We start from the raw sequence: 24,985 nt of genomic DNA, 5'->3' as shown, positions 1-24,985 counted from the left end.
GATGTATGTGGGCAGTGGAGTGTCTGGGAAGGTGCACCTGGATGGCACGTGTGACAGTTGAATATATCTGGGTGGGATGTGTGGGTGAATGTAGGTGTATCTAGATGGTAAGGGAGTATATCTCGATGATGTGTGTGGGTGTGAGGCTATCTCAGTGGTTCCTATGGGATGAATCTGGATAGTGTGTGTATGTATGAGAGGGTAGATGTATCTGGGTGAAGCTCTATGACTGAGGCTGTGTTTGGGGTATGTGTGTGGGAGGAAGAGAAACAGAGAGAGAAAGAAAGAGGTGAACATGAGAAAGTGTGGGTGTATGCGGATAGGATCTTTGTGTGAGTGGGTGTCTCTGGATTATTTGTAGGTAGGTGTGTGTGTGTGTGTGGTTGCATTTGGGTTGGGAATTTGTAAGTGTGAGTATGTGGGTGGAGTGTCTGAACGGTGGGTGTGTGTCTTGATACCATGTGTGAGAGATTGTAGCTATGCCTGGGTTGGGGGTATGTGTGGGTTTGAGTGTATCTGAATGCTGTATGTGAGAGTAGGGGTGTACTGAGTTGGGAGTTAGTGTAAATGTGACTGTATCTAGGTGGAGTTCCTTTGAGTGTAGGTCTAGTTGAGGTGTGTATATGTGAAGATGAGTGTGTTTAGATGGGACGTGTGTGTGAGAGAGTGTAGCTGTATCAGTATTGGCTATGTGTGTGAAAGTGGGTGTATCTGAATGATGTGTATGAGAAAGAGAATGTGCACCTATCAAGTTGGGGCAAAAGAGAGTGGGTATGTCTAAGTAGGATGTGTGGAGTTCTCTCTGGATGGAGAATGAGAGATAGGGTGTATCTGGGTAGTGTGTGAAAGAACGTATAGGTGTATCTGTGTGAGCTGTTTGAGTGTGAGTGTATCTGGGTGTGTGTGTGTGCATGTGAGTATATCTGGTTAGTGTGTGTGAGAGTGTTTGGGTGTATTTGGATGGGGAATGTATCTGAGAATGTGGGTGTATTCATATATGAGTGTGGATTTATCTGGATGGTGTGTAGGTGGTATATCTGGGTGTTTTGTATGTTTGAGAGTGTGAGTGCGTCTGGGTGGCATGTGTGATTGTGCATGTGTGTATGAATGTGTTTATCTTTCCTAGAGCATATATACCTCTGCTGCAGTGTCTGTAAATGCGAGCACATCCATGTTTGTGTACGCGTCTACGTGTGTGTGGCTGGTTGTACCTGCGTGTGCTGGTACAGGGCTTGTGTGTGCATGTGCTTGTTAGACTGGTGTGTATCTGCATGTGTCTATGAGATGAGTTATTCCTACATGTGACTAAGTTGGATCTGCAATGTCTCTGGAGCCAGGCTTTGAGTTTGCATCCTAGATCTGTCATTAAGTAGCTGTGTGGCTTTAGGCAAATCACCTAACCTCAACTAAGCCCCAGTCTCTTATTTGTAAAGTGGGGGTAATAATGCTGCCTATCTCATAGGGTGAAGATTGAAAAAAGTGCTTAGGACAGTGCCTGGTACATAATGAGACCACTGTGCCATTAAGGTCTTACCTAGTACTATAATTATTACATGCGTCAATGTGTAACATTGTATGTGTTCATCTGCAAGCATGAATAGGAAGTTTCTATGTGTATGCTTGTGACATTTGCCATATCCATGTATATGTATAAAAGAATGAGCAGGTCCTGTGTGTATGTGAGAGTTTTTGTACATAAAACTGGATTTGTCCATAAGTGTACAAATATAAAACCATGTGTGTATATAAAACCATGGGTGTATGAGAAAGGAAGTGTGTGTCTAAGAGGTTGACAGATGGGGTTTGGCCCTGTGTGTATTTCTCAGCGCGCACACACCTGTTTCCTTGGTAATGTTATGTCCATATGAGTGCAGGTGTTATCTGCGTTGCTGTCACATCTGCATATGTGAGCATGCTTCCGTGTGTGTGCGTGTGCACATGCACCAGTGTGCTTTATCTGAATATGTAAACAGGTTTTTAGTGGTCAAGATGTAAATGTGTGCATGTGAATCTACCTCTGTTGTGAGAGTCTTTAAATGTGAGAAGCTTTGTGTCCAGGTTTATATGTGTGTCCAGAGCTAGATGATGCAAGTGTGTGTGTGTGTGTGTGTGTAAAGGATTTGTGCCTACATGGCCATGGACCAGGATGTGTGTATCTGTGTCATGTGAGTGTATCTGTAGGTGTGAGTGTGTGTGTGCCTCTGAGGGTCTGTGTCTGTGTTTATAAGCATTAGTGACTATGTGGTTGTGTATGTGTGAGCCTGCATTGTGCTTGCCTGCCTGTGTGTGTGTAGCAGTGAGCCTGAGTGATGTTCCTGTATGTGTGCGCATGTCTGTGTCTGTACTGTGTGTACGTGTTTGTGTCCAGGGCAGGGTTTGTATAAGATAGTGGGTTTTAACCTCTTGGTGTAAGAGCCTGGGGTTGGGGAGAGCCTGAGTCTGTAGGATATGAATAGGACTTGCCCTGTGTCTCAATGTCAGTTCTTATGTCTGTGCACACATGATTGTGTCTGAAAGCACGTGGGTCCAAACAATTTGGTTTGCAGGTGTGTGTGTGTGTCTGCATGTGCCCATGTGAATGGTGAATGTGTTTCTGCCTAGGCCTGTATTTCTATAGAAGGTGGGCTGTCTGTATGTGTGTGTTGTATATCTTTGTGATTTGCTGGTAGATGGGCACCTACACACACGCCCGACTCTTTCTGTGAGGAGGGTGTGTGTGTGTGTACCTGATTGCGCTTATCAGCTGGTGTAAGTCCGGGTGTAAGTGCAAATTTGAACCTCCATGTACACGTGTGCCTGTGTGCTAGTGTGTCTCTGCAATGTAACTAGATGTGAATGTGTTAGGGCATTCACAACCTGGCACACAGAGAAGGCAAACTATTTGTATGGCACACTGAAATAAACTGAAGAGAATTTAGGGGTACTGACATTTGGTGAAAAGAAATTCCTTACATTTTCATTATATTATACAAATTGTGGCAAGAAAAAGAAAAATGCAAAATTTTAGGGGAATAATTAAATATTGAATTTGTATACAACCTTCAAATGAAATCTTTTCAGAGTTTTTTCATAGCACACTCGAGCTTGCTTCTGGAAACCAATTTTTTTCTACCCATGAAAATTCGTAACAGTCCACATTCATGCCCACTCCTCTGAGCCTTTGGTCATGGCTGCCGGGGCTTATTTTATGGTCACTTTCATCAGGATTTGGTAAATAAGTTGGTGCTGAGCATAGATCTCCTACGTCAGGTTACTGTGTTTCTTGGTAAAAACCCAAATGAACAAATGTAGCAAATAACTTGGCAGTTCTGACACGGATATAAACTTTCATCGGGGCCTGCCGTTTCTTGATCTTGGTAGGCATGCTGTTGGAGGTAAGCTCCATTCCTTGGAAGTTGTTCCGGCACTATTTACCTTAATGTCCTGGGTAATTTAGCTTGAATGTATGAAGTACAGCTGCGAGCATGATTGGGAAGATAAGCAAAGCTCACCTCAAAAGCACGAGCCCTCGGGTCTTCAGATTCCATTTCGGTTTCTCTGACGCATCAGTTTCTAGTGTTGAATATGGCTGGTGCTTTCACACTATACCAACCTGTCTTCTTCCTGCTTCCCTTTTTCTCCTCCCTTTTATAGCTCACTTGTTCTTGCCCTGACCAGGAAAGAGACCCAGGTTTTACTCTCAAAATAGCAATATAATCTCTTCTGCCTCTTCCTAGTCACCATCAACAGGAAACTGCTTGCATAAGTAGGCGGCAGAACATAGTCTAGGAGTACTTTGTTTTTGTTAAAACTCCTTTTTCATGAGTAATCAGAACTTGGATAATTTGTAGCCTTTGAATATTGTGCATCAAAGGTGGATCCTTCTTTAAAACTACGGCTCTTTCTTTTCTTTCAATCAAATGCCATACTAACATTTCTTGTAACAAATGCTCATGAATTTTGAGCCTAACAGAAAATTCTCATTTTGAATATTTCAAAATAATTTTGAGGCTTTCCCTCTAAATAGACACAGACATTGCTTTACTCATCTTACTAAGTCCTTTTAAGTATTCAACTTAGAGCAACAACTGAAAGTCACCCAGGGAACCATACATGACCTCATTCTAAGTTGAAGTTTGGTTTCACATCCATAAACCTTGTCAGCACACTTTCATATATTGTTTAATGCCTTTAAAATTTTCAGTGTAATTGTATTCGTGCACTCAAAGAGCCATATGTTGAAGACAGTAAGCATCAAATTTGCAAAGTAAGAATCACTCACAAAGAAATGCTGAAAATTTTCTTTTAGCTCATGCACCTTTTCCAAAATTCTTACACACTTAGGTTTAAAACAGTGGAGAAGGGTGTACTGAACCCACTGCTTCACTGAAAGCTGACACGCAGGTGGGTAGTGCCTTGGATTTAATTAAAGTCACCTAGCATCATTTACTGTGGAAATGAGACCTACAGGCAAACATTCATAGACGAGGGCTTCTCTGTGAATGAAGCTCGGCATTTTCAGAACAAATTCCAGATGTAAATTTCCTGCCACAGGCTTACGCAGTTTCCGCAATATTTCAAAATATTAATGTATCACTTTGAATACTTCAACCTTCATTTATTTTGGTGCTTCTTGCATTTCAGGCTTTCTGACTAGTATAATATTGAATTGAGCACAGTTTAATCAACATCCAGAGATGTGTCAGCATAAAACGAAAACCATTTTGACTCAACAATCTGGGTTAGTGTTGCTTCGACATCCTATGACCTGTCGTCCTTGTGTCTCCTAATAGCAATAATTGAAAGTGGCCCCTTTCATATTCCTTTTACCTCGTTGGTCCCAAATACAATGTGGACCATTTCCTGGCAGGCTGCTAACATGTGAGATTCTGCTGGGAGGACCAGCTTAGCTTTACTGGTTAACCATGCAACCCTGTCACTAGCTGGTTGAGCTCCATCTAAGGATGTTCCAACCCATCTCGTAAAAGAGGCCAGTTTCTCAATTTGCACCTCCAGATGCTTTGAAAGGTCCAAATCTTTTGTGTGACAGACGGTTTTGAGGTCAGTTGACCAACAAAGCCTGTTGGAAAATGAAGTTTCTTTTTGATAACTTTGCCATGCAAATGGACATTAAGGCTGAGGCAGAAAGCCGAATCCAGAATTTGAGACAATTCTCATTAAGTTGCTTAAATTAGGGACATCTTCGATTTCTTAGGAGGGAACACTACTGCGTTTGTCTGGTGAGTCTCTTGATTTTCCGGCTTCAAGCAAAAAGTCCATTTTGATGGGAAAAGAAGTATATTAAAAATTAAATCTACTTGAATATAAGGTATCGAAGAGGTCAGCAGACCATTGTGACTTCTGAAAACTGTTCTTTTCAAGAAGCAAATTTTAGGTCTTCTGCTTTTTGAAGAAAGCAGCACTCTGCAACAAAGCCATAAAGGCCCAGCTTTTCCTTTAATGAATCAGTGCAGTTCATCTCCTGTCAGGCTATATTCACTTACTGATTGTGGGTAAAACTGTAATATTTCCAGAATATCTCGCCTGGCTTTAGTAAATCTGCGTATCAATAGGCGTTCAGAGGTGGAAAGAAGTATGGCTTTACTGCATTTGCACCATTCCTCAGGGGTGGAGAGAAGTTCATCTCCATATCAATGGGTAATTACCTGGGCAACTGAAGGCTAATTTGTACCTGAGAGGTGAGGGGGAGGGGCCAGTTTTGCTTCTGTCGGAGCTGGAAAGACGGAAGGCCCCGGACTGCAGTTTGTGTTAGGCAGGAGTGGAAAGAGAATGAGGTCAGTAAAGCCCCCTTGAAAGGACTCAGTTAACCAGTTAAAACTAGAAAGCCAGAAAAGACTCAGAGTTAAAGAGTTAATCAGTTAAAGCTCAAAAGTTCAAGAACAACTTGGCCTTGAATATTTGAATATTCCCCAGATAAGGAAAAGTGTCTGAGCACAGACCATATCTTCATTGTGTCAATTAGATCATTGTAAGATTTACTCTAGCCTGCTAAGAGGCCCACCTTGAAACAGCATAATAAAGACTCGGAGATCCCACCTGAAAGCCAAAATTGCATTTTGTAAAAACCCTGGAAGTTTAAGAGGAAAGATTCTTACAATGCCTCTCCCCCAACATAAGCAATAAATGGATTTTAAACTTTATTACTCCTTTTAACTGATTTTGGTTTTAGAGGTATTTTGCCTCCAGATTTCCTCTCCCCAGACTTACATTGGGGGAGCATTGTGTATTTTCCTTGGTCCTTTTCCCCGCCACAACAAAGAATTGAAGGGCAGAGACACAGCAGTGAAACAGAGTAAAAGTTTTATTTAAAGTTACTTAAAGAGACAAAATGTGCAGCAGGCAACCTCAGTGAGGAGAGGGACCCTGAAAGGTTGGGGAGAGTGTTATGGGTCTCAGATCAGGCACGCTGGAGCAGGAGTAAGGAAACAGATCCTCACAGAAACGTAGATTATAAAAAGGGAGCCTTTATTTTAGCCGGCTGGCATCTGCCAAGGAGCAAGCTCTCCAAGTGCAGCCCCGAGCCTCTGTTACAACATCTTTTTAAGCATTTTTACCGCATCCTGCTTAGTTTTTGCAACTTTTCCGCCTTCGCCTAAATTCAGCAAGCTATATTCTTTGTTCAATGCTCCGGGGGCTTAAGCATCCTGTTTTGCCCACCTGCTGCAGGAAATGTGTGAAACTGTTGGTCTCTAACAAAGCAATGTACAGAAGCAAAAATAGCGTGGAGTTAGTTGAACATCCTGTTTCTCATGGGATTTATATCTTTTCCTTTAGTTTCTCAGAAGTTGGTACGTGTCTAGGGTCTGGGCTAACTTTACAGAGAGCTTTGTTTCCTATTTTTATGTCTGAAATTGCTTCAGCCCCTCACATTCCCCCCTCTCCTTGTAACAGAGTCAAACCATTGACTCTTCAGTTTTTTTTTTTTTGGCTTTGTAATGTTCTTTAATGAAAAGTAGCTTTATTGCCACTAGTCTCTTCTGAATATAACTCATGAGACAATTTATAACAGAGGGCCCTATAGTAACTACAAGCAGGAGGAGAGCAAGGGGACCTGCAAGGGCTGTCAGGAGGGTTGTTGGCCAAGGGGACTATGAGAACAGGCCTTGATACCAGTTTGCTGTTGCTTCCCTCTGAACCTCTTTCTTTGAGGTTCTGTCTCACCATAGCCAAAGTATCTTGAATAATGCCTTATTTGTCTGCATAGAAGCAGCAGGTTTCACTTAATGCCATGCAAAATCCCTCTTTTTTCATAAAGAGGAGGTCCAGCCCTCCCCTATTTTGCAAGACTACCCCTGCTAGGGAGTCTACAGCTGACTCTAACTGATGGACTTAGCTCTCTAACGTCCCTAGATCTTTATCTACTTGTTTACTGAGCACTTTGAAATTGGCATTATTTACAACAAAAGAAGCAGTCCCTACTGCTACTGATCCTGCTATTCTCAGCCCAACTAGGAGGGGCACTAGGATGGGGGCTGCTCTTTTTGTTCTAAGAGAATATATTAAGCCCATGTGTTCTCTACCGGCTTCCCTGTTATAAACTTGAGGGAGGATGTGAACCAAAATATAGAGCTCGGGTGCCCTTAGGTCTCCTACACTAGCTGTTATTAATTGCTCAAACAAGGGGTTAATCTGCTGGTACAAGCAAACCACGTGGCAGATGGGCTAACCAGGAAGTTAACTTTTTCACTAGAGGCGGGGGAAGTGTAGTTTAGAGTAGTTTCACAGTTTCTGAAGATGAGGATTTTTGGTTGAATATGAAGGGGAATGGATGCAAAACCCTGTGCCTTGCACATCTCCCAAGGTAAGCAAGGGGTGCAATCCCCATGGGCAGAGACCTCTGTCCCTGATCTCATCTAGACTAAAAAGGCGAATGTTTTCTTCTTGTCCCAGGGTCGCATTTGCGGCTAGACTAACATAATAAGGAGGTTTGGGATTTAGGCAGAACTAGCAATCATTTGTTAAATTGACAGTGGATTAATTTACAAATCTGTAGATTGACTCTAGCATCTCAAGTATCTGGTCTGGGGTCTTGTAGTGGTCATTAACAGGCTGGGGTCAGGAGGTTCTGTTAAGCTAATATTCCCACTTGATGGCTCAGTGTGGGGCTTTGGCACTGGGGTGGGGAGTTGCAGTGTTCTTCTCATTGGAAGGGGCACCGGATTTAACAAGGGTACCTCTCGGAGGGGGCCCACAGGGTTCAGAAGCTGGGGTATTTGAACTCTTTGGATAGTGAACTCGGTTCTTGGGTCCTGGCCCCTTATATGTAGCCGGAGCCTCCAAGTCTTTCCTTTCTCCCAATCCTTTCCCACCCTATAAGGGTCCTAATTTTTAACTTTTAATTTTAGTGGGTTCATCTTTCTAGCTGTATCAAGGTCAAGGAAGCTGTCTCAAGACACGGAAATATAGGGGTCATGGTCTGTCCAGGGGGCTGTGGTTTCACATCCCCAATTTGCACAATGATAGTGTCCATTTCCCTAAAAGTTGGCCCCCCGATTTGCTGGGCAAACATAAAAAGTCCCACCTTTGGAATGCTCTTTGAAAACCCTTGTCATCCTTATTCTTAGGATACTTATAAGTGGATAGTTCTGGCCATAGTTCAAAGAGATCAAATCTAAAAACTGGGGGGGTCACTTCCTGTAAAACTAACAATATTCTTTCCCAAGGCTGTATTGATTAAATTCCATGAGTAATTTCCTGGCCAGTGGGGGTGCTGGGTGGCAAGACTGGGAGCAGGTAGAGCTTCTAAAAACAATATTAAAACAATACATCTGAGTTTTTGGTTTTCCTTTTGAGTCTTATCTTTAGCGGGTCTTGGTTGGGCGGTGGCTTCACCACTGTCCAAGTAGTGGGGTTTTCCTCCCCCTCTCTAGCTCGCTTAAACTGTGTGTGTTGGATCCATGGTCTTACACCAGCAAACTTCACAGCTGTAGGGGTTGTCAAGACGACTGGGTAAGGTCCTTTCCACCGGGCCCCCAGTACCTCAGTTTTTTTTTTTTTTTAGATAATTATTTTTTATTGAAGGGTAGTTGACACACAGTATTACATTAGTTTCAGGTGTACAACACAGTGATTCAACATTAGTATACATGATAATTCTAGGTACCAGCTATCACCATACCAAGGTGTTACAATATTTTGACTATATTCCTTATGCTATACATTACATCCTGGTTACTTATATATTTTACAATTGGAAGTGTGCACTTTTTTTTTCTTCTTTTTTTGTGAGGGCATCTCTCATATTTATTGATCAAATGGTTGTTAACAACAATAAAATTCTGTATAGGGGAGTCAATGCTCAATGCACAATCATTAATCCACCCCAAGCCTAATTTTCGTTGCTCTCCAATCTTCTGAGGTATAACGAACAAGTTCTTACATGGAGAACAAATTCTTACATAGTGAATAAGTTACATGGTGAACAGTACAAGGGCGGTCATCACAGAAACTTTCAGTTTGCACATGCATTATGAACTATAAACAGTTCAAATATGAATACTCATTTGATTTTTATACTTGATTTATATGTGGATACCACATTTCTCTCTATATTATTATTATTTTTAATAAAATGCTGAAGTGGTAGGTAGATACAAGATAAAGGTAGAAAACATAGTTTAGTGTTGTAAGAGAGCAAATGTAGATGATCAGGTGTGTGCCTGTAGACTATGTGTTAATCCAAGCTAGACAAGGGCAATAAAACATCCATGTATGCAGAAGATTTCTCTCAGAACAGGGGGGGGTGAGGTTCTAAGCCTCACCTCTGTTGATCCCCAATTTCTCACCTGATGGTCCCCCTGTGACTGTGCCTGTCTTAGGTTGTTCCTCCCTTGAGGAATCTTACCCATCTCTGGCTAACCAGTCATCTTCCGGGGCCATACAGGGAAATGTAAAGTTGGTAAGTGAGAGAGAAGCCTTATTGTTTGAAAAGGTTAGCTTTTTACTTCTTTGCATATTTATGCCCTGTGGCTTCTATGCCCAACATTTGTCTTGAGGTATCTTTACCACTTGGAAGAATTATGATACTCGGTAAATTTGATATGAGGCACGAATTCTATCTAAGGGTTGTAATTAGGAAGGAAGAAGAAAAGCTATAGAAGTAGCAGGCAGAAGAAAACATGGGAAGATTGATTATTTCTTTGACATATCTTCTTGTAGAGTAACTTAAGCATGTATAGGTTTTAAACTACTAATTAAATTGTGCACACACATTAACATAATAGGAGAATAGTTACATAACCAAAGCATACCTGTAATTACCAGCCATCTCCAGTGAAACCAAGAAAACCAGTTAGGCACCTTAGGCATTTGTGAAAACTTATCTATGATATGGTGGATATTGTCCAACTGAACTTGAATAGTCTGAGAGAAATCAGACAAATTAAAACAACCCATTCCTGGGGACTGTTCACATCCCATATGTTCTTTTAACAGTAAATAGTCTGTAGTTGTAAGATGTTGGAGCGCTACAATTTGCACTTCTCCTAATTCTTGGTTGAGTTCCAACAGTATAGATCGAGTCAATTTTGTTGTTTTACTGTATGCACAGGCCAGCTTAGATATCTCCTTCTTCATTCCCATGGCAAGTCCAGGAACTGGTGGGATGAGTGCATCTACACCTGTAGCAGTGCGTGGATCTTTGTTGGGGTTTTTTGATGATAATCTTCTGGCATGAGTCTTCCAGAGAGTGCTGATGTTGGAAGTTCTTTTTCATATCGTATCTTAGTTCATTTTCAGGGTAGCCAAATTAGGCTTTGATCCTCTGTATAAACACAAACAGACCCTTTGCCTACACTTCTATATGCCCTTTATACCCTTGTGTAGAACTCATTGGAGGTCACCAACAGGAACTGCCTTTTTTTTTTTGGTATCATTAATCTACACTTACATGATGAATATTATGTTTACTAGGCTCTCCCCTATACCAGGACCCCCTATAAACCCCTTTACGGTCACTGTCCATCAGCATAGCAAAATGTTGTAGAATCACTACTTGCCTTTTCTGTGTTGTACAGCCCTCCCCTTTCTCCCACCCACCCCATGAATGCTAATCTTAATATCCCCCTTCTTCTTCCCCCCCCCTCCCCGCTTATCCCTCCCTACCCACCCATCCTCCTCAGTCCCTTTCCTTTTGGTACCTGTTAGTCCATTCTTGAGTTCTGTGATTCTGTTGCTGTTTTGTTCCTTCAGTTTTTCCTTTGTTCTTATATTCCACAAATGAGTGAAATCATTTGGTATTTCTCTTTCTCTGCTTGGCTTGTTTCACTGAGCATAATACTCTCCAGCTCCATCCATGTTGCTGCAAATGGTAAGATTTGCCCTTTTCTAATGGCTGAGTAGTATTCCATTGTGTATATGTACCACATCTTCTTTATCCATTCATCTACTTATGGATGCTTAGGTTGCTTCCAATTCTTGGCTATTGTAAATAGTGCTGCAATAAACATAGGGGTGCATTGGTCTTTCTCAAACTTGATTGCTGCATTCTTAGGGTAAATTCCTAGGAGTGCAATTCCTGGGTCAAATGGTATGTCTGTTTTGAGCATTTTGATGTACCTCCATACTGCTTTCCATAATGGTTGAACTAACTTACATTCCCACCAGCAGTGTAGGAGGGTTCCCCTTTCTCCACAGCCTCGCCAACATTTGTTGTTGTTTGTCTTTTGGATAGCAGCCATCCTTACTGGTGTGAGGTGATACCTCATTGTAGTTTTAATTTGCATTTCTCTGATAATTAGTGATGTGGAGCATCTTTTCATGTCTGTTGGCCATCTGTATTTCTTTTTTGGAGAACCGTCTGTTCAGTTCCTCTGCCCATTTTTTAATTGGGTTATTTGTTTTTTGTTTGTTGAGGCGTGTGAGCTCTTTATATATTCTGGACTTCAAGCCTTTATCGGATATGTCATTTTCAAATATATTCTCCCATACTGTAGGGTTCCTTTATGTTCTATTAATGGTGTCTTTTGCTGTACAGAAGCTTTTCAGCTTAATACAGTTCCACTTGTTCATGTTTGCTGTTGTTTTCCTTGCCCGGGGAGATATGTTCAAGAAGAGGTCACTCATGTTTATGTCTAAGAGGTTTTTGCCTATGTTTTCTTCCAAGAGTTTAATGGTTTCATGACTTACATTCAGGTCTTTGATCCATTTTGAGTTTACTTTTGTATATGGGGTTAGACAATGGTCCAATTTCATTCTCCTACATGTAGCTGTCCAGTTTTGCCAGCACCATCTATTGAAGGGACTGTCATTTCGCCATTGTATGTCTATGGCTCCTCTGTCAAATATTAATTGACCATATATGTCTGGGTTAATGTCTGGATTCTCTAGTCTGTTCCATTGGTCTGTGGCTCTGCTCTTGTGCCAGTATCAAGTTGTCTTGATTAGTATGGCTTTATAGTAGAGCTTGAAGTTGGGGAGTGAGATCCCCCCTACTTTATTCTTCTTTCTCAGGATTGCTTTGGCTATTCGGGGTCTTTGGTGTTTCCATATGAATTTTTTAATTATTTGTTCCAGTTCATTGAAGAATGTTGCTGGTAGTTTCATAGGGATTGCATCAAATCTGTATATTGCTTTGGGCAGGATGGCCATTTTGACGATATTAATTCTTCCTAGCCAAGAGCATGGGATGAGTTTCCATCTGTTAGTGTCCCCTTTCATTTCTCTTAAGAGTGACTTGTAGTTTTCAGAGTATAAGTCTTTCACTTCTTTGGTTAGGTTTATTCCTAGGTATTTTATTTTTTTTGATGCAATTGTGAATGGAGTTGTTTTCCTGATTTCTCTTTCTGTTGGTTCATTGTTAGTATATAGGAAAGCCACAGATTTCTGTGTGTTGATTTTGTATCCTGCAACTTTGCTGTATTCCGATATCAGTTCTTGTAGTTTTGGAGTGGAGTCTTTAGGGTTTTTTATGTACAGTATCATGTCATCTGCAAATAGTGATAGTTTAACTTCTTCTTTACCAATCTGGATTCCTTGTATTTTTTGTTTTGTCTGATTGCCGTGGCTAGGACCTCCAGTACTATGTTAAATAACAGTGGGGAGAGTGGGCATCCCTGTCTAGTTCCCGATCTGAGAGGAAATGCTTTCAGCTTCTCGCTGTTCAGTATAATGTTGGCTGTGGGTTTATCATAGATGGCCTTTATTATGTTGAGGTACTTGCCCTCTATTCCCATTTTGCTGAGAGTTTTTATCATGAATGGATGTTGAACTTTGTCAAATGCTTTTTCAGCATCTATGGAGATGATCATGTGGTTTTTGTCTTTCTTTTTGTTGATGTGGTGGATGATGTTGATGGACTTTTGAATGTTGTACCATCCTTGCATCCCTGGGATGAATCCCACTTGGTCATGGTGTATGATCCTCTTGATGTATTTTTGAATTCGGTTTGCTAATATTTTGTTGAGTATTTTTGCATCTAAATTCATCAGGGATATTGGTCTGTAGTTTTCTTTTTTGGTGGGGTCTTTGCCTGGTTTTGAGTACCTCAGTCTTATGTCGTTTTACCCACAGAACGTCTCCTGGCTGGAACGAGTGTTGTTCTGGCAGATCGTTTCCCTGTATGGCAGCCTTCACCAGGGAGTGGATTTGGTTTTGCACTCTTTGTAGGACCTGTGAGGACTGCACAATTTCTTGATTAGAGGTTTCTGTAGCTTTTTCCAAGCCTACATGGGGGAGGATAGGAGGGGTCAACCAAACAGAATCTCAAAAGGGTGAGCTTTAAAATATATTGGGTGCACCTTACCCAGAGAAGTGCTAAGGGGAGGAGCTGTACCGACCCTTCACCATTTTCCAAAGTTAACTTAGTAAGAGTCTCTTTCAGGGTCTGATTCATCCTTTCAACCTGGCCTGAACTTTGGGGCCTGTAAGCACACTGAAGTTTCCATGGGAAATTCAGGGCACTAACAACTCCTTGGGTCAGTGGTGCCACAAAAGCCGGTATGTTTTCAGACCCCATAGGCAGTGGCAACCTGAACCGGGGGACTATTTCATTTAGAAGCTTTATCACAGTCACTTGGGCTGTTTCTGTCTTTGTTGGGAAAGCCTCTACTTACCCAGAGAAGGTATTTACAAAAACTAACAAATATTTGTACCCATATTATCTAGGTTTTATCTTAGTGAAATCTACTTCTCAATGTTGCCCCGGGGATTCTCCTCTCTCCCTATTTCCCTGTAATTGTGTAACCTGTTGGGAGGGATTTACTTGTTGACAGACAATGCAACTTTCTCCTATTTCATGCTCCAGGGACCTAGAAGTCTTTCTGGACTAAGTCTATCATTTTATTTTTACTCAAATGGGTGCTACTGTGTGTCTGTTTCAGCAAGTCCTTTCCCAGCACAGCAGGGAGCATAACTCTCTCATCAGGGTGGATCATCCAGTCTTCACTGTTTTCTTTTGCCCCATACTCTGCAGCAAACTCTATGTCTTTTCTATTATAATGTGGCTTCTCTTGCAACATGGGTGGTGGCAAGGTCATAATTAATTCTGAGATTTTTTTTTTCAGGGCTACTTCTCCGGCTGCCAGGTCAGCTGCATGGTTTCCCCTTGCCTCAGGTGAAATTCCTTTTTGATGTCCTGGACAGTGCATTATGGCCGCTCTCTTAGGCAGCCAAATTGCCTTTAAGAGTTCTAAGATCTGGGGCTTGTTTACAGTGAAGTCATGGGTAATGCTGAGATACTCTTGTAGAACACTCAAACATTCTAGGACAAGTTGCTCCTGGCCTTTTGAATTTTTAACTGATCTCACTGAAGTTGTCTATATTCCTACTCTGGTATGTTTACCCTGGAGAATTAGTGTGCTCTTCACTTTGCATAATGCTGAACACAGTTTTGATAGGGACTTTACATTGTTGCATTGCTTTGACTGTAAATATCTTGTCTTGCTTTTTCCAGAGGCCCTCACTCTACTCTATCTAAGCCCATGGTTCTTGTTTCATTTTCCCTTCTGATGATAGAGACTCTAGCTGCTGCTAGGGAAAGGGGGCGATGACTGCTCTGACTCCTTCATGCTGAGAAGGGGCGCAGTAAACGGTGCAGTTAGGTCTCCATCAGTGGTCAGTTGAGAGGGCTTCAGAAGATGGGAACTTCTATTTCAGTTTCCATTTCTGTTACTATTTGTAGTTTTATGGCTTCTAGGCAAGATAGAACAAATTGTGTTATTAGGTTAAATAGCAATATCTGGAGTTGAATTTTTCATTCTGGAAAGACAAACTTGATGAGATTAAGAATGCATGGTTGAATACAAGAACTAGAAATAGTAAAACTTTAACTGAAATAGTGGGAGAAAACTAACACATTTGGAGAATAATAGTTAGATATTTTGGGGAAACTAGAATTCTGGATCTAGTTTATGTCTCAATGACTAGTATTAGTATTTAGTATAGATAAAGGCTGCATTATTGAAACAACACTTTTCTCTAACATTACCCTCATTTTTATTAGAAGTAACCATATTAAGAAAATAATTAACACTTGGCTTGATAATTTGTATAAGTGCATTAAGAAGAGCAATTGATTATATAGGCTTTTTAAAAATGTGCTTTGCTGGAACTTTTCATAAGGAGTTTCAGATTGAACTTTTAAAGGCCTCTTGAGGCCAGAAAGCCAAGCCAGACTTGCCATCAGGTTGTACCTGCAGTACCTATGCATTTGGGTGAATTCCTCTCTTCTTGAGGTCTTCAAGACATCCTGAGGTTCCTGCACCTGCCAGGAAGTGACCTTCCTTACTCACCTGGTAAGGCTGCTGGGAACCCTGTAAGCAAGGTACCAGGCCAGTTCTTCCAAGGGGCTTTGTTGGCTTTATAAAGTGAACTTGTTCCTTAAAGCTGTCTGTTCATATCTGAGTTTACACACGTGTCTCTCAGGTATAACATTCCAGTCAAAGCCTTGGTAATATAACCAGTGTTTTTAATTGGTCCTCTTACAAGGAAAGCAGATTCTTATTGAACTTATGCAAATAAACATACTGCCATGAAATATAAAAATAGTCACTGAGAGTTTTTAAATTCTGGAGGGATCAGGTAGAGAGAAAGATAAAGTTTCAATTCTGCTTATAAAGACAGTCATTTAATAAACTGTTGTCAGCTTTAGAGAAAAAGCTTAAAACACTTTAAGAGTAACATTTGAAACAAAAAGCCACGAAATCATCTTCCTTAGTTTACTTAAACCTATGTAACCAATACTTGTTCTGCTGAAATATAGTTCTTTACTAGTGTAGGAGTAATAAAACAGTGACTATAAATGAAAAGAAGACTTACAAATGACAATGGCTAAAGATCTGACGAGAGCTTACTGTAAGACAGTTGACATAAGGAAATTGGGATACTACTGTAACAAAAAAACATTCAGTAACAAAGTTTAGCATCATTCTCTTTGACAGTGCTTTCCAGGTAATTAAGCAGATAATTATATATCAGATAAATAAGCTAAATTAGCTAAATACTTTCCTCAACGAGAAAAAAAATTCCTCTGACCTGTTCCAGGGGCCGTCTGGAACATATCAGAGTTAACTAGAGGTAAAAGCACCTTTTTGAATTTGATTTTGGGAAGTTGTCAGAAGAAAGTTTCTTTGGCACTTGCTTAAATAGGATTATAGGTTGCTAGGAAAGGAAGCAATACTTATCTATTTAACCAGAATGACAACAAAAATACTTCTAAGACAAATACAGAAGGTTACAGTTAGGCAACATTTAGATTTTAGTCCTCTTAATATTAAGATCTCATTTACTTAAATACTCAGACAACTCATTGAGACTTTAAGCATAAGAAACTGCTTTGATAAAACAATTAGAGAATCCTTTGCAATCTTTCAACATTAAGAGCAGACTGTTTAAGAAAACTTTGTCCTTGTAACTGAAAACAAAATTCTAATTTTGCTATATACTTGATATCAAGATTTATTTGCTTTAATTTTATATAGCATGACCATATCAATTCTTACACAAATTTTCTACAGCTTCCTTTTTACATTCAGAGTTCTTTCTCTTTAAATAAACAGCTGTACTTTAGAACAAACTTACATTCTTTTATCAAAAGACACATTCTTTAGCATGCAGAAATGTTTTCCTTATTACTTTAAGTAGTTTTATTGGAACTTAAAACCAATAGGAACTCTAATTTTCAGTGAACACTGAGAAGTAGGCTATTGCAAACTGTTACACTAGCATTCTTTAGATTGACAAATTTATGAACATTTTATCATTTTTGGAAACGTGCTTTACAGCACAATTTCTCATTAGGCATAAAATATGTCTATATAACTTAGCAAACTTTAAGAATTTTGGTTACTACAAAAATTCTTAGGCTGTTTGCGTATATATACACTGTTATACATTAATACAGTATTATTATTAAGATGTTTATTTGCTACACTTAGTTTACTCATTCTTAACAACTATGCTAGATCACTTACAAGACCTTTACTGAATACTAGACAAAGTCAAGCCCCTAAGCATTTTATTCTTGAAAGATTTAGCAGATAACATCAACTTAAATGACTTTAGGTAAACTTAGGCAGCTGATAACCATAAGGACATGTCCATTTCAGTTTAACTTAAATGTAGCATTAATGCTTAATATCTTTTATTAGAATTTTCGGGAGGTTTTAGAATGCCCAATTTTTACAAGTGCTTGTCTTTAAATCAATTTTTATTAATACCATCCGGAAGTAGAAAAATATTTTTCATTTACACATTTAGACACACAAACATACAGATTGAGACGTAATGACTATAGTTAACAATACTTCTCATACAAGAACATATAAAAGACACACTATACCGCTTGCGCACATCAGGTGGCCACCACAGAACCAGACAGATGGGGAGTGCGACGTCTCGCCTCTACCCCTGACTTGGGGAGTAATGCTGCATCCAGCCTCCCCATTGAGTCAAATGAGCGCTCAAGCCAGAACCAGACTCACCTCCGGAGGATTTCCAGATGGCTCCTTAGAAACTCTGACAGTTGAGGATGCGCTGATACCCATGGGCCCATGGGTGGTCAGCGATCTCACGGTCTCAAAAGAACTGCTCAACGATCGTGCCCGATCCCGGACGAGCCCCCAAATGTTATGGGTCTCAGATCGGGCATGCCAGAGCAGGAGTAAGGAAACAGGTCCTCACAGAAATGTAGATTATAAAAAGGGAGCCTTTATTTTAGCCGGCCGGCGTCTGCCAAGGAGCAAGCTCTCCAAGTGCAGCCCCGAACCTCTGTTACAACATCTTTTTAAGCATTTTTACTGCATCCTGCTTAGTTTTTGCAACTTTTCCGCCTTCGCCTAAATTCAGCAAGCTATATTCTTTGCTCAATGCTCGGGGGGCTTAAGCATCCTGTTTTTCTCACTTGCTGCAGGAAAAGTGTGATACTGTTGGTCTCTAACAAAGCAATTTACAGAAGCAAAAACAGCATGGAGTTAGTTGAACATCCTGTTTCTCATGGGATTTATATCTTTTCCTTTAGTTTCTCAGAAGTTGGTACGTGACTAGGGTCTGGGGCTAACTTTACAGAGAGCTCTGTTTCCTATTTTTATGTCTGAAATTGCTTCAGCCCCTCACAAGAGAGAGTTTAAGATTAAAAGGTTGTGCACTCAGAAAGTTTGGGCAACCTTAGATGAGTACCCTGAAAGGTTGGGAGTTCCCCCTTTTAAGGATTCTTTAGAAATGTGTCTAAGGGCTGGGGGTGCAGACTTGTTAAGTGGTCTTTGAATACTTAGAATTAACTTAACACAAAGAATTTCCTGCTCTGATTTCTCCCTGGGATACCCAGTGTTCTTGGTCTGGGAGCATATCAAACAAGACTGCCTGCCCAGCCCCCAAGGTGGGCTGAGTTATCTGTTTGCTAAAGAGTAAGTTACGAATCTTACTTATTAACTTCCTTGGTGTTAAAATGCAGTGTTATCTTTAAGATGGAATCCTTCCTGCCTTTTACTATGTTGTTTACGGCTGGGCCTGCGTACTAAATTATTTGCCTAGGTTGCAAACTACTTGATTAGGGTGGAAGGAGAAAAAAAACAGCATATAGGTAAAGGTAAAAAATGAGCTGGGTCTGCAGGATTAACACAATAAAGACATGGGCTATGCTGAGGTACCCTCCTTTACCTGGGAAATATTCAAGCATTCCAGGCCATGTTGCTCCTGGCTTTTTGAGCTTTAATTGATTAACTCTGGGTCTTTTTAGTGGTTTTTCCTGGACTTTTTCTCTTTCCACCCCACTCATACCTATTTTCCTGCCTAACAGAGTCTCTAGGGTTTTCTATATATAGTATTATGTCATCTGCAAATAGTGACATTTTTATTTCTTCCTTACCAATTGGATGACTTACCTCTTTATCTTGTCTGGTTACCATGACTAGGACTTCTAGTACCATGTTGACTAAAAGTGTGGAGAGTGGGCATCCCTGTCTTATTCCTGATCTTAGCGGCAAAGCTTTCAGCTTTTTGTCATTGAGTATGTTAGCTGTTGGTTTGTTATATATGGCCTTTTTTATGTTGAGGTATGTGCCCTCTATGCCCATTTTGTTGAGTGTTTTTACTGTGAAGAGATGTTGAATTTTGTTAAATGCTTTCTCAGCATCTATTGAGGTAAACATGTGGGTTTTTAAAAATTAAAGTATCATTGATATACAATCTTATGATGGTTTCACACAAACAACACAGTGGTTTCAACATTCACCCATATTATCAAGTCCTCCCCTCCACCCCATTATGGTCACTATCTATTAGTGTAGTAAGATGTTATAAAGTCATTACTTTTTTTAATGCTGTACTTTCCTTTCTCAGTACCTACCTATATTGTGATTGCTACTTATAGTGCCCCTTAATTCCCTTCTCTCTCCCCACTTACCCTCCCCAACCTCTCCCTTTTGGTAATGACTAATCCCTTCTTGGTTTCTGTGAGTCAGCTGCAATTTGATTCCTTCAGTTTTGCTTTGGTTTTATACTCCACAAATGCTTGAAGTCATTTGGTATTTGTCTTTTTACACCTGGCTTATTTCACTGAGGATAACACCCTCTAACGCCACCCATGTTGTTTCAAATGAGAGTACTTTTTATGGCTGAATAATATTCCATTGTGTATATGTACCACCTCTTCTTTATCCATTCATCTACTGATAGACACTTAGGTTGCTTCCATATCTTGGCTATTTTAAATAGCACAACAATAAACATAGGGGTGCATATGTTTTTTCGAATCAGGGATCTTGTTTTCTTTAGGTAAATTCCTAAATGTGGAATTACTGGGTCAAATAGTATTTTTATTTTTAGTTTTTTCAGGAATCTCCATATTGCTTTCCACAATGGTTGATCCAATTTACATTCCCACCAACAGTGTAAAAGTGTTCCCTTTTCTCCGCATCCTCACTGGCATTTGTTGTTTCTTGTCTTTTGGATGGTGGCCATCCTAACTGGCATGTGGTGATATCTCATTGTGGTTTTAATTTGCATTTCCCTGATGATTAGTGATGTGGAGCATCTTTTCATTTGCCTGTTGGTCATCCAAATTTCTTCTTTGGAGAAGTGTGTGTTCAAATCGTCTGCCCATTTTTTAATTAGGTTATTTGCTTTTTGGGTGTTGAGGCCTGTGAGTTCTTTCTTTATTTTGCATGTGAACCCCTTATTGGATATGTCACTTATGAATATATTCTCCCATACTCTAGGGTGCCTTTTTATTCTGCTGATGGTGTCCTTTGCTATACAGAAGGTTTTTAGTTTGATGTAGACCCATGTGTTCATTTTTGCTTTAGTTTCCCTTGCCCAAGGAGATGTGTTCAGAAAAAATTGCTCATGTTAATATTCAGGAGATTTTTGCCTATGTTTTCTCCTAAGAGTTTTATGGTTTCATGACTTACATTCAGGTCTTTGATCCATTTTGAGTTTACTTTTATGTATACGGTTAGACAATAATCCAGTTTCATTCTCTTACATGTAGCTGTCCAGTTTTGCCAACACCAGTTGTTGAAGAGGCTGCCTTTTCCCCATTGTATATCTATGGCTCCTTTATCATCTATCAATTGACCAGGTAGACCATGTGGGTTTTATCCTTCATTTTTTAAATGTGGTGTATCACATTGATTTATTAGTCTTGTACCGTCTTCACATCCCTGGAATAAATCACACTTGGTTGGTACAGATGATCCTTTTTATGTATTTTTGAATTTGGTTTCCTAATGTTTTTTTGAGAATTTTTGCATCTATGTTCATCGGGGATGTTGGTTCTATAATTTTCTGTTTTTTATAGTGTCTTTGTCTGGTTTTGACATTAGAGTGATGCTGGACTCATAGAAGAGTTGGAAGTATTCCCTCCTTTTCTACTTTTTGGAATACTTTAAGAAGGGTGGGTATTACCTCTTGTTTAAATGGTTTGTAGAATTCAGCTGTGAAGCCATCTTGTCCTGAACTTTTATTTGTTGAGAGTGTTTGGATTACCAATTCAATTTTGTTACTGGTAATTGGTCTGTTGAGATTCCCTGTTTCTTCCTGGGTAAGTCTTGGAAGGTTGTATATTTCTAGGAATTTTTCCATTTCTTCTAGGTTGTCTAATTTATTGGCATACAATTTTTCATATAATTCTCAACTAATTCTTTGTACTTTTATGGTGGTAGTTGTAGCTTCTCCTTTTCTATTTCTGATTTTGTTTATTTGTGTCCTCTTTTTTTTCTTGGTAAGTTTGGCTAAGGATTTGTCTATATTGTTTATCTTGTCAAAGAACCAGGTCTTGGTTTCATTTATTTTTTCTTTTGTTTTATTTTTCTCTATTTTATTTATTCTCTGATATTTATTATGTCCTTCCTTCTACTAACTTTGGCTTTCATTTTTTCTTCTTTTTCTAGCTTCTTTAGTTTTGAGTGTATATTGTTTATTTGGCATTTTTCTTATTTCTTGAGGTAGGCCTATATTGCTATGTACTTCCCTGTTAAAACCAGATTTGCAGAATCCCAGATATTTTGAATCATTGTGTTTCTGTTTACATTTGTCTCCATGTATTGTTTGAATTCCTCTTTGATTTGTTCATAAACCCATTGATTATTTAGAAGCATTTTGTTTAGCCTCCATGTGTTTGTTGGTTTTTTTTGTTTTCTTCATGTAATTGATTTGTAGTTTTATACCACTGTTATTGAAAAGATGTTTGATACAATTTCAATCTTCTTCAATTACTGAGTCTCTTTTTATGTCCTCATGTGTGATGCATTCTAGAGAACATGCCATGTTCACTTAAGAAAAGTGTGTATCATACTGTTTTCAGGTGGAGTGATCTGTATATCTCTGTTAAATCCATCTGATCTAATGTGTTGTTCAACATTTCTTTTTCCTCATTTATTTTCTGTGTGGATGATCTATCCAGTGATGTAAGTGGAGTGTTAAAATCTCCTAATATGATTGTGTTGCTGTCTGTTCCCCCCTTTTGTTCTGTTAGTATTTGTTTCACATATTTAGGTGCTGCTATGTTGGGTGCATAGATATTTATAATGGTTATATCCTTTTGTTGTTCTACTCCTGTATCATTATGTAATGTTCTTCTTTGTATCTTGTTACTTTCCTTGTGTTGAAGTTTCATTTGTTTAATATAAATACTACTACTCCTGCTTTTTTCCTTTTACTTGCATGAAATATCTTTTTTTTCCATCCTTTCACTTTATGTCTATATATGTTTTTAGGCCTGCAATTAATCTCTTGTAGCAGCATATAGATGGGTCTTGTTTCTTTATCCAATCTGCCACCCTATGTCTTTTGATTGGTGCATTTAGTTGGTTTACATTTAAGTTAATTATGGATAGGTATGTACTTATTGCCATTTTATTGTTTTCTGGTTGCTTTTATAGTTCTCTGTTTTTCTCTTATACACTTCTCTTGTGTATTTTATGTTTTTTTTAGTTTTATGCTTGTATTCTTTTTTAAAAGTTCTTTGTGTATCTATTATAGGCTTTAGTTTTGTGATCACTATAAAATTCATAGTTTCCTAAATACATAACAGTTTATATTAAATTGATGGTTGTTGTATTTCAAACACAATCTAAAATACCACATTTTTTCTTCTTCCTCCTTCACATTTATGTACAAGATGTCATAATCTACATCTTTTGTGTGCCCCTTGACTGATTTTGTGTGGTTGATTTTACTACTTTTGTTTTTTTACCTTCATTATTTAACTTCATTCTTGGTAAGTAATTGGTCTACGACCTTTTTTGTAGGTTTATTTCCACTGATGGCAAATATTTAGGCTTAAAAACATTTCTGTCTACAGAAGTCCCTTTAACATATCCTGTCAAGATAGTTCAGTGATGGTGAATTCTTTAACCTTCATTTGTCTGGGAACTTTTAATCTTTTCTTCAATTCTGAATGATAACTTTGCTGGGTAGAGGATTCTTGGTTGTAGGTTCTTCCTTTTCTATACCTTAAATATTTCCTGTCCTTTCCTTTTGGCATGTAAATTATCTGCTAAGAAATTTGCTCATTGCCTTAAAGAATTTTCCTTATGGGTAACCATTTGCCTCTCTCTTGCTGCTTTTAAGTTTCTCTCTTTTATCTTTGCCATTTTAGTTACTATAGGTCTTGGTGTTGTGTTCCTGAGATCCCTTTTTTAGGGGCTCTCTGTGTTTCCAGGGCTTGGGTGTTTATGTCCTTCCCCAGACTTGGGAAATTTCCACCCTTTATTTCTTCAGTAGAATTTCTACTTCTTTTTCTTTCTCTCTTCCTTCTGGACCCCTATTATGGGAATATTTTTTCATTTGAAGTTGTCACATAGCTCTCTTGACATATTTTCATTTTAAGAAATTATTTTTTCTCTGTTCCTCAGCTTAATTTTTTAGTCTTTATCTTCTATATCATTAATTCTTTACTTCCAGCAGTCTATAATTCATCCCCTCTTTTGTATTTTACATTTCAGTTATTGTATTCTTCAGTTCTGAGTGGCTCTTTTTTATGTCTTCTATCTCTTTGTTGAAGTTCTTGCTGAGATCATCAATTCTTTTCCCCAGGTCAGTCAGCATCTTTATGACTGTTACTTTGAGTGCTTTATCAGGAAGATTGCTCCTCTCTGGTTAATGTAGTTCTCTTTTGGTGTCTTATCTTATTCTTTTGCTTTGGAGCATATTCCTCTGCCTCCTCATTTTGTCAGGGTTTCTGTGTTTCTTCCTTTGTATTAGATAGATCTACTATGCCTCCTGGTCTAGAAAGTAATGGCTTTCTGAAGAAGGCATCCTGTGGTGCCCAGAAGCTCAAGACTCCATTCTCATGAATGCCTGGTTCTTCTTTGTGGTGGTGCCACAGTTGGTGGTGTGTTGTAGATGGTGCCACCTTTCTCCCTGTTTGCTGACAGTGGCTGATTTATGTCAGCAGAGGATGACAGCTTATCTCTGTATTCCTTTTGTGTGCAGCATGACCTTCTTTTGGGGTTTGTTCTGGGTAGTGCTGCCCTCTATCTGCTGGTCATCAATAGGGGCTGCTGCTGTGCCAAGTGGGCCAGGCGGGTTGGGTGTATAGGGGAGCACCACTGCAGGGCTTACCTGCCAGTGAGGAAGGTGGAAACTTAAGAGCTGCCTTGGCAAATGCCCCATCAGTTGGGCCAAAGGAGGGCCAGGGAACTGGGAAAGCTGGGAAAGTGTCCTCTCTCTGCCTGCCACACAGCAAAGTCTCCCTCTATCTGCCAGGCAACAGGGGCTTACTGCTGCTGGGCCCAGTGGGGTGACTGGGTGGAGCAGGTGAGCAGGGAAGTGCCGCCACAGGGCTGAGCCACCAGTCTCAATGAGGGAGAGGAAATCTTTGGAGTTGCTCCCCTCGAGTGCCTGACCAGCTGGGTTGAGGGAGGGCTGTGGAAGCCTGGACCACCTGCCTTTCTCCTCCAGAGAGAGCTCCCTCCAACCCCCAGTCCTCTGGCACACATCTTGCTGCTGATAAATCTTTCAAACTGCTGCCACTGTGTTGGGTGTCAGTGGGACCAATGGAGTGTGCCTGTCTTCCACAAGTAACAGGAGTCTCAGCCTCCCGAGTTCT

General features: G+C 39.8%; 2 long non-coding RNA genes across 6 annotated transcripts in view; one reads left to right on the top strand and one right to left on the bottom strand.

The window, feature by feature from the left end:
• Positions 1–24,985, top strand: part of LOC130682039 (uncharacterized) — a 121,276-nt gene that overhangs the window by 6,228 nt on the left and 90,063 nt on the right. Inside the window, exons 1-2 of one of the 5 annotated variants that reach the window (XR_008995349.1) lie at positions 6,307–7,801; positions 14,502–14,551. The exons of 3 other annotated variants lie outside the window; for them this stretch is intronic. This is a non-coding gene — a long non-coding RNA (uncharacterized LOC130682039). Of the gene's footprint in view, positions 1–6,306; positions 7,802–14,501; positions 14,552–24,985 lie in introns of those variants that run through there. One more of the 5 variants, XR_008995351.1, reaches the window with a different exon arrangement.
• Positions 6,445–16,679, bottom strand: LOC130682041 (uncharacterized). Its single transcript, XR_008995355.1, has 2 exons — positions 13,483–16,679; positions 6,445–8,979 (listed from the first exon to the last, which is right to left on the bottom strand). It is a non-coding gene; the product is annotated as an uncharacterized LOC130682041 (long non-coding RNA).

This window comes from Manis pentadactyla, chromosome X, assembly GCF_030020395.1.
Source record: "Manis pentadactyla isolate mManPen7 chromosome X, mManPen7.hap1, whole genome shotgun sequence".
Taxonomy (NCBI): Eukaryota; Metazoa; Chordata; class Mammalia; order Pholidota; family Manidae; genus Manis; species Manis pentadactyla.
Note: the sequence above shows the minus strand (reverse complement) of the source record. Positions and strands in the feature narration are given on the sequence as shown.